Source organism: Mus caroli, chromosome 1, assembly GCF_900094665.2.
Source record: "Mus caroli chromosome 1, CAROLI_EIJ_v1.1, whole genome shotgun sequence".
In the NCBI taxonomy this organism is placed as follows: Eukaryota; Metazoa; Chordata; class Mammalia; order Rodentia; family Muridae; genus Mus; species Mus caroli.
The window spans coordinates 142619194-142627763 of record NC_034570.1 but is presented as its reverse complement, the minus strand read 5'-3'; positions in this window follow the sequence as shown (position 1 = coordinate 142627763).

Genomic DNA, 8570 nt, shown 5'->3' with positions numbered 1-8570 from the left:
TTCATAATGACTCAATCACATGCTATTAATAGGCAGGAAATGACAGGGCAGAACTAAATTCCATTCATTTTCATCTTCTCCCTTTGTTCCTCCGTGTGTGTGTGTGTGTGTGTGAGTTTCCATGTGTATGTGTGCTGCACACACATGCACAGGCACCCCATGCATGCGCAATGCACGCGTGCGCGCGCACACACACACACAAACACATGGAAACTCGAACATACATGCATGGACACCCACGCACATACACATGGAAACGACACACACACACACAGAGGAACAAAGGGAGAAGATGGAAATGAATGGAATTTAGTTCTGCCCTGTCATTTCCTGCCTATTAATAGCATGAGAGCGAGTCACAATGAAAGATTTATTAGCTGTCTCTGAAAGTACTTTTACCTAAAATAGTTTCCCGGCCATTTTTCTTTGCTACTCTTGACGCTGGGCAGCCAAGATGGTGGGCCTTATTCCCAAAGAATCCTGCATGTAAAATCAGGGGTCCTTGGGACTGACAGACACCTGCTGGGTACATGCAGAGCAGCTATGACTGCAGATTAACATAAATTCACATACTTACCTAACACGTCATTGCTAACTCAACTGCATGGTCTTCTTGTATGAAGTTAAAAGAGAACAGATTGTGTCACAATGTCCAAAGCTGAATGAACCAGCAGCCTTCTTCCCCTGACATTCCACTGAAGACACCTAACTGCCTAAATTCTAACATAGTTTCTTAATGGATTTTTTTTGGGAAGGGGGGAAACAAATAAATAGAAAAATAGTGTGTGTTTTCACATGTATAAAAGGAACAGAGACAAAAAAGACAGATGTCTGCCTCCCAGGACTCCAATGCTGGCGTCTGCTCTTCCTCCTCGTCTCTAAGATGGTAATCTTCTCTGAGCTAGCCCCTCACTTTTCTCACTTCCTGAGACCCCATCACCTCCTCTCTTCTTCTATCCCAATCCATCTTTAACTGTCGGACTGGGAAGGATCTGACCCGACAGGACAATTAAATATTAATACCTTGATTGAAGAGCCTGTGTCCAAATCAATTAAAAACAGGATATGTGGGGCTGATGGGATATCTTTCATCTATTTCTCCTTTCTGTCAGGACAGCTCTTGCTTTCCTAGGGACTGGGACTGATTCGAGGGGGTGCAAGGGCCCAGCTCTGTGGCTAGTCACCATCCATCTTGATGAGGCCATGTGCAGGGGCTAATGTGGTTCTTGTCCTACCATGAGGATGAGAAGGGACCCTGTGAGCCACACGTCACTGCCTCCACCCAAATCTTCCTGCAAGGAGCAGCCACACCAGGGTCAGCGTACATCATGCATCTGTGATTGCTTGCTTTTTTAAGATGTGTGCTGCCTCGTGGTGAACACAGCAAAAGCAGTCGCTTTCTCCTCAGCGCCTGACCCCTGTGCTTGGAATCTGCTGGCCATTTTTACCAGCTGATGAAATCCACCTCGGTGAATGACCGCCAAAAAAAAAAAAAAACAAAAAAAAACAAAAAACGAACAACAAAAAACGCAGTGCTCATGCGCAGTGCAAATTGCTCCAAGGCAGTGCAGGGGAGAAAGCACAGCATTTGTGGATAAAGGTTCCTGTGAATGGGAATGTACTCTCTCATTCATTTTCTAGGAAGAAGCCAAGCGGGCTATCACTCCCAAACCCTGAGATAAGCTGGTGACATCCTCAGCACAGAGCAGGAGATGCTGAACTTGGCTCTCACTGGCCGGGAGCCCCAGGGATTCTTCTTCCCAGCCGCTGCCTCCTCGGTGTGGCCACACCTGGCTTTTAACACAGGTTCTGCAATCCACCTCCATATCTGCCCTTTCTTTCCAGACCCTGAAGTCTTCCTTTCTTGTTTGCTTATTGTCTGTCTCCCTCACTTGAATAAACTTGATGAAGGCAGAGATTTGGTCTATTACGGTCACCGAAGGACCTCCAGGCCCTAGAGTCATATCTGGTGTCTCATGATTATATATATATAATCATTGTGAATTGAGGCCATATTTTCCAACAATAGATTTCCCTTTGTTCACTTGACCTTGAACTCCGAGGCCCAAGTGAACCTTTCTCCTCACCCTTCCCAAGAAGCTGAGATGACAAATACCTGGTATAGCAATGATTTTTGGAAGAAACACCTTTAAAAAAAAAAAAAAAGACTCCATTAATTATGAAATTTCTCTGCTGAGTGTAAGATTTCAAGTGCTATGATTTCTTATTGCACAGCTTCACAAAGGGACAAGAAGGGGTGTGTGTGTAAATTAAATGATTGTATTAACAATTTCTGGCTCTGTCATCTGTCTCAAATATCAAAGGCCTCAGCAAAATTTGGCAAGCCTGTGCTCACTCAAGATATTATTTATTTATTTAGACGTATGGGGGTGCACACATCTTGTGGTGGGGCACACATGTTCGCGTGTGTGGCCTTATGTGTGTGTAGATGTAAGGGCATCTATGTGTTCACACATGTGGAGTCCCAAAGCTGTTTTCCAGATCCCTCAGTAGTTGATACGCGGAGAGAGTGTCTCTCTCGGAACCTGGAGCTCAGCCATTGATTGGGCTACTTTAGCTAGCCAGAGCCACAATCGGATCTTCTAACTCTGTCTCCCAAGAAGTTCGTGCCCAGCTTCCATGTGGGTGCTGGTTCAGCAAGCACCTATCTACTGGGCCATCCCTGCGGCCCCGGGCCAGGCTTTTTAATCCCACTTCTCGCCCACGCTCTTCCAGGTTACTTAATGTGAGTGCCAGATGATGAGAGAAAGCGCCGTTCTCCTGCCCTGATGAGAGAAAGCGCTGTTCTCCTGCCCTGTTGTGTTTGAAAGCCGCGGACAACATAAACTAAACTGGATAGAAACAAGGAAGCAGAAATAACTACAGGCAGAGCCCTAGCATCCCGGGGAAGAGGGATGGGAAGGCCGCCAAGAGCTTCCACAAAGCCAAGGGCAAAAGGCCTCCAGTACCACGTGATCTGTAGTGTCTGTTGCTATGTAACAGTCATGCCCAACACTTAGCAGCATTAAATGACAAGCATCCACGGTACCAGTGGGTCGGGCACTGAAGGCCAGATAGGCTGATGGCATTGGCTTAGCTTTTTCATAAGGTGGAAGCCAAAGCTTCCATCTGCAAGCTTTACCAGGCCTAGCAAGTCCGTGCTTCCTCCCAAACAAGGACCGATAGTCTTTCAGTGGCTGTCGGCAGAGCCTGAACCAAGCAAGGCCTTTGACCGCACCACAGGGATCTCTCCTACAGCCGCTGAAGGCCCTCATAAGGTGGCAGCTGACCTCCTCCCTCACACCCCCAGGACATCCGAAAGTTTCCATGCACTTCCGTCTGATCTTGGAAGTCACTCTGTCCTTTCCTCCATATCTGTTTGCTGGAAGTGAGTTGCTAAGTTCAAATCATAATCTACCTCAGAATTCAGCTCTCTCCCTCTCTCAGAGGGGAAAAAAATAAAGCCAAAGGGTGTGTGGACATATTTTAAAGTCACCACAGCAGCTGCTATGGAGAAAGTGACCTCTGCAGCCAGCGCAGAATACAGTTTTGTAGACGAGGTTGCATGATACACAGAACAGCTGGCGGGCAGAAGATTTAGGCATTCCAGACTCACATCTTAAGTCCATCACGCGCCAGATGGGTGAATTCAAAGAAAAATTACTTTCTCCAGGCTTCAGAGTTCTCTTGTTTAAGATGGAAATCCAGGCTGTGAGAACCAGGGGAAACTCATGCCCTTCCTCTTCCGGGTGCCCGGGAGTGCTCCAACGCGACAGGTGTTACTAAACTACCCAGCATGCCTCTTGGGCTTTAATCTTTGAGTAATTATAAACTACCAGGGCAAGGTATAAACTGCCTTAAAGATTATTTACATACTACATAACTACATAAATGATAATAAATGGTATTCACTTTAGTTTAACAACACTCACGGTGTGTGTGTGTGTGTGTGTGTGTGTGTGTGTGTGTGTGTGCTCTCACTCGAGCACATGTGTATGGGTTTATAAGAGGGGGACGCTCCACACTTAGATCTCCAAATTTTAAATTTTTTTAGTTTTTTCTCTAATGTTATGTGTATGGATGCTTTGTTTGCATGTATGACTGTGCACTATATGTATGCTGTTCCCACAGAAGGAAAGGGTGGTAGAGCTCCCTGAACCGGGGTTACAGATGGTTCTTAGCCACCATATGGGTTCTGGGATTCAAACCTAGTTCTTTTGGAAGAGCAATCAGTGTTCTTAAGTGCTGAGCCATCTCTCCAGCCTCCCTGAAGACATTTTAAATGGCTTCCAATAATACCAGTTGCAAACCAAGGACAAAAATGCACAAGCAAAAAATAAACAGAAACTCATGAATATGCAAAGCTCAATCCAATGAGAAAAGAAGTCTAAGATGAAGAAAAAAACTAGCACGATGAGGCAAAACTGCGATGTAGCCACGTGAGCAGAGAGCCAAGATGGTTGCCTTTGGGAGATGCTAAACCTGTGCTTGAACTTGGTCTCAGAAGAGCACCACACAGGAAGTTACCACAAAACTCCACCACAGAAGGATGTAGAGACATGTCTGTGAGAGTACGCTCACTGCTTTTATAGCTTGTTACATCCCATGAAAGTGTGGACTTGTGACCTCAAAGTACAAATCCCTGAGCTTAGATGCTGAGGCTTTAGATCGACCCAATTCTCCCGAAGAATACTTAACTGGAGATCAAACAATGTTAACAACATTGATTCCATAGTAGGTCTATAGCAGGTACCCTTTGGTGTCGTCCCCCCCCCCCCGCTTTTAAATGATCGGTTCTGCCATGAAGCCGCTTGGATATTTGACAGCTGCCCAACACCCCCCTTTGCCTGAGTAAGTGCTTTGAACAATCCAGGAGTCCATTTGAGTATAAAATCTGCTGCCTCCGTGGCTGCTGCTGAAAGTACAGCTTCTGTCTGAGGAGGCCTTGCCACAGTGGGAACTGGTCCAGACAGCTTGCACGCACCCAGAGAGACTTCACTTCAGCGATGACAAAGCTCAGGGTCCTCACGACTCTGACCCTCTTGAAGAGGCTCTCAGAGGATCGCCGCCTTCGTTTCCACTCCAGTAACAGAACAAGCATTATGAGCGGTTCACCAACAAGGTGTGCGGTTAGACGCGCTAGAAGGCATGTCCCTGGGAAGCTACGTACTGGTGGTAGAATCAGAAGCCATGGACAAACTTGTCATGCAGCTTTCCTGGCTAGATAACTAGCTTGTTTTCCAGGCTCATCGCACCAGTGTGGGAGGCTTCCCTTCCCCTGCTCTTCAGGGTTACACTGGGTCCTAATAAAGCTGTAGTGCCCGTAAGCTCAGATGTTTAAAGCGCGTGGTCCCCAGCTGGTGGCACTGTTTGGGACGTGCAGCCTTGCTGGAGGATGTAATGACTCCCAGGACCTGCCTCCAGTTCTTTCCCTCTCTGCTTCATGACTGAGAGCATTCAGCATCCTGCTCCAGCTGCCATGGCTGCCCACTATCGTTTCTCCCCATCATGATGGACGCCTAGACCTTCTGAAACCACAAGCTAAAATTAACTCTTCCTCTATCCGTTGCCTGAATCATGGTGTCTTATTACAGCAGCAAAAAGGGAACTAATACAAAAGCTTTCACCTGAGCAATCTTTTATTTGCTTGTTGGTGGTATTAATGGTGGGTAGAACTGCTTCGGCTTCACAACAACAGAGAAAAGGGCAGGCAAAGAGCTCCAGAGACCACTTGGGAACAGGAAGCTACAGCAGGCGGAGGTGGGAGAGAATGCGACTCTGAAAGTTAAAGGCAAATAGAATGTGAAAAGTCAAGACAGCAGAGGCTGCAAAGCCCCTCAGAGAGCCACCAGGAGCTGAACGAGGGTTCCAGAAGTCGAGGGTCCAGAAACTAGCTGCTGGATGCTGGCCTTGGAGACTCAAATCCCAGAGCAGTTCTCCTCTGACCTGAGCACCCAGAGCTATACCTCCTTGGCTTTGAAAACCCTGAAGTAGTAAGCATCTAATTTCCAGCCGATGAGTCTCTGGGTCCAAAGCCCAGCCCTTATGCCTCTGCCATTCAAGAGCTCAGAGCTGTCTACAGTAAGGCCGTTTTTTCATCACTGTTAGCCATTTCCATCCATGTCAAGCAATGGGAACCACACCTCCACTGTCAGAGACAATTCTGACAATTCTATAGTGGTCAAAGCTGCCTGATATATGTGAAGAAATAATAGACCACCTATCTTTTGACAATGCTTACCTACTAAATTGGCATGGTAATAACAAGAGCATGGGGGTTTTTAACCCTTTCTAGAGATCAGGTAGTAAGCTGAGTGCTTCCTATGTGTGAGCTAGCAATATTTATAATATTCTATAAAACTAATGTTGCATAAGGCCCACTGTGCAGGTAGGAAAATGGGCACATGGAGATCCCTGGGTCCCAAGCTCACTTTCAAAATCCCTCACCTTGGAGCCTGGAATGTGGGGTATGCACGAAGATGTGAATAAGGAAACCTGGAAGGCCTGGCTGAGGCCCTCTGGCAAGTTTGACTTTGCAGTAAATATCCTTTGATGTCGGCTCCTGTGGTACCAAGTGAGGGGCACGAGGGTGGCAAGCAGCATTAGAGGGCAAGAATCTTGTGACAGTTCACATTGGTGAAGAACTTGGCGGGATCTGGAGATGTCTAAGACTCTTGAGCCAAGGCTCCCTGTTATTGGAGGCGGCTGGGAGGGGGGGTTCATGAAATGATTATGTGTGGACAGTGACTGAAGGACAAGACAAACTGAAAATGAGAGGCATCATCACCTGATGGACAGACAGCTGGACACAGGGAAGTTGGAGGAAGGCAGGTGGCATGTGTGCACGTGGGCACCCCTTTCTTTCCCGGATGTAGCTGCTGCTGTCATTGAACACTGGTGTTAGTCTCTAGCTCCCTAAGCATTTGTTTCCTAGTCCTGGGGATTGAACCTGTGCTCTCACACATGCCAGGCGAACATTCTACCCCTAAGCTCTAGTCCTGGTCCCTTTTTATTTTCTTCCTGTTTTAGGACAGTGTTTCACTGAGTCACCCTGGCAGGACTAGAACTTGTGACCCTCCTGTCTCAGCCTCCTGAATAGCTGGGATTCCAGATCTGCACCATCAAACCCCAAAGTTCTTCAGCCTTTCAACATGAACTCAGTGGTACTGACTGCAGCGAGCTCCCAGGCTTTTAATGCTGGATTAGGATTCCCGAGGCCTCCAGCTTTGTGGACTGGCCAGCTACTGCATTCTTGGCCTCTTCAGCATGCAGACAGCCATTGTTGGGCTACCTGGCCTCTGTAGTGTAAGCTAATCCAGTGAATTCCCTTCTGTAATATATACATATACATATATACACAGAGTCTAGAGAATCCCAAATGACACAGGGCCCACGAGCCAGAGGAAACCATCCTGTCTCAAAGTTCTGTCTAAACATATAGTTTAGCCATGGAACTCACACAGTGATGATCCCTAAAAGAAATGCATAGAAACAAACAAACAAACAAACCTAAGATGTATTAGTATAATAAAGAGTCTAGGACAGTGGTTTTCAATTTCTAGGTCATGACCCCTTTGGGGATAACATATCAGTTATCCTGCATATCAGATATTTACATTATGGTTCACAACTAGCAAAATTACAGCTATGAAGTAACAATGAAATAATTTTATGGTTGGGGGTGTTGCTACAACATGAGGAACTGTATTAAAGGATTACAACACTAGGAAGGTTGAGAACCACGGGTCTAGGACATTCTGTGATCATGAAATCCATTTAACATCCTTTAAGCTGGCATTCTCCAATGTTTGATTGAACTGTGTTAAGGTTCCGCCAGAACTAAGCAACTCCTAGCCTAGAAGGTCCTTTAGATTACTTTCAGCTCAAGGTCTTCTTTTAAACACACAGTAGGGCTGGGAGGATGGTAGAAGACTTGCCTCAGTAGCATGAGGACCTGAGCTAGATCACAGAATCCATGGAAAAGCTATGGGATGTGTAATAGCACATATGGAGCGATGGGGAGGCAAAGACAGGACAACTGGGGCTCCTGGCTGGCCAGTCCTGCCTGATTGGTGAGCCCCAGGCTAGTGAGAGACCCTGTCTAAAAGGAAATGGATATGAAGGTAACAATCAAAGCTGTATCCTCCCACATGCATGCAAGCATGCACACATGCATCACGATAGATAGATAATTGATAGATAGATAGATAGATAGATAGATAGATAGATAGATAGATGAGAGAGAGAGAGAGAGAGAGAGAGAGAGAGAGAGAGAGAATGAGGCTGTACCCTCCCTCACGCACACAAGCATATACACACGCATGCATGGAAATAAATAAATAAACAAGCAGACAAATAAAGTCAGGCTGCTTTCTCCCCCATGCACACAAGCATGAAAATAAATAATACATAAATAAAACCAACAATAAGAAGAGGAGCTTGGCCGGGCGTGGTGGCGCACGCCTTTAATCCCAACACTCGGGAGGCAGAGGCAGGCAGATTTCTGAGTTTGAGGCCAGCCTGGTCTACAAAGTGAGTTCCAGGACAGCCAGGGCTACACAGAGAAACCC